Raw genomic sequence first — 1,579 nt, forward strand, 5'->3', positions numbered from 1 at the left:
GATGAATCGGTGGAGAGTGAAACGATGAGGAGAAATCCCCCTCCAGTGTATGGAGAATTGGACCAGAAGTGGCCGTGTAAGAAGACAAAGTTCTACAAGAAAGACTCGAGCAGAGCTGGCAACGTGGGAAAGCATGGCGGAGAGGCAGGGCCACGGGGAGACGGCACAGTGGTCGACAGAGCAGCTGTTGAAGTTTTTTGAAGATTGCTTCGCCAAGCTGAAGAAGGACACGCTGGACCCGATCAAGGCTTCGATTGATCAGGTGGTGCAGAATCAAGAAATCCACAGACGTGCGATCCAGAAGGTGGAGAAAAAGGTGTCCGAGCACGAGAAATACCTAACCGTGCTGGAGACCAAGGTGGAGATGATGAATGACCACCAGAAAAGAATGCAGGAGAAGCTGGAGGACTTGGAGAACAGGTCCAGGAGGCAGAACCTGAGAATCGTCGGCTTCCCTGAAGGCAGTGAGGGATCGGATGCGAAGGCCGATGTGACAAACATGTTGCAGAAGTTGATGGGGGCTGAGGCGTTCCCTCGGCCCCTGGAAATGGATAGAGCGCACAGAGCCCTTGTGAAGAACCCCCGAGCGAATGAGCCGCCAAGGGCGATGGTGGTATGTGTGCACCGGTTCCTTGACAAGGAACATGTTCTGCGGTGGGCCAAGAAAGTATGGAGCAGCAGGTGGGAGAATTGTGAGCTGCGCATTTATCAAGACCTGGGCGCGGATTTGGCCAAGAGGCAAGCCGGGTTTAATCGGGCAAAATCGGCCCACTTTAAGGAGGCGAAGTTCGGAATGTTGTACCCAGCGTTTGTGGGTCACATATGAGGACCGGGAATTTTACTTCGAAACACCAGACGATGCATTGACTTTCATCAGGGAAAAAAGACTGGAGGTGAACTAAAGACACTGAATCCTTGTGCAGAGTATTGCAATGGTGATTTGTTGACAATCACTTTTGTGCTGGTTTTAATAAGTAGTGTTATGTGCAATAGGGGGCTGTTTTGATGGTTAAAGTTAACTTTGTCTTACTGGGAGCTGGGTAGAGGGGGTGGGGGGGTTTCTGTTGTTTTTCCACTGTTTTTTCAGCTGTTTGTTTACTGGGGAATGTGAGGTTTTGAAGTTGTATGTCCAAATGGGGGGGGGGGGGGGGGGAAGAGGTGAGAGAACAATGGGGAGACAGACTGTTCGGTGCCATGGGTGGGAGCTATCAGGTCAGCTGGGTCAGCTGACTCACGGAAGCACAGTGGGGGGCGAGCAGGTGATAAGCTTGAAGCTTGAGATGGGGTGTTGGGTTTCTGGTGCTGTTACTAACGGGGGAGCTGCTTTGCTGACAGGGGAGGAACTGTTACTAGGAGACAAATGGGAGGTCAGGGACGGCGGATGCCCGAGGGCGGGCTTGAGGAGGCCAGGGACGCGAGCTGGAGGCTGGCCTAAAAAGGGTGATGGCTAGTTGGCGGGGGGGGGGGGGGGGGGGGGGGGGGTGGAGCCCCGCCCAGGATGTTACATGGAAACGTTAGAGGGTTGAATGGGCGTCATGGTAGGCTCGCGTGTTTGCGCATTTGAGGGGGCTGAAGCCGG

The sequence above is a fragment of the Scyliorhinus canicula genome, chromosome 18, assembly GCF_902713615.1.
Source record: "Scyliorhinus canicula chromosome 18, sScyCan1.1, whole genome shotgun sequence".
Lineage (NCBI taxonomy): Eukaryota > Metazoa > Chordata > Chondrichthyes > Carcharhiniformes > Scyliorhinidae > Scyliorhinus > Scyliorhinus canicula.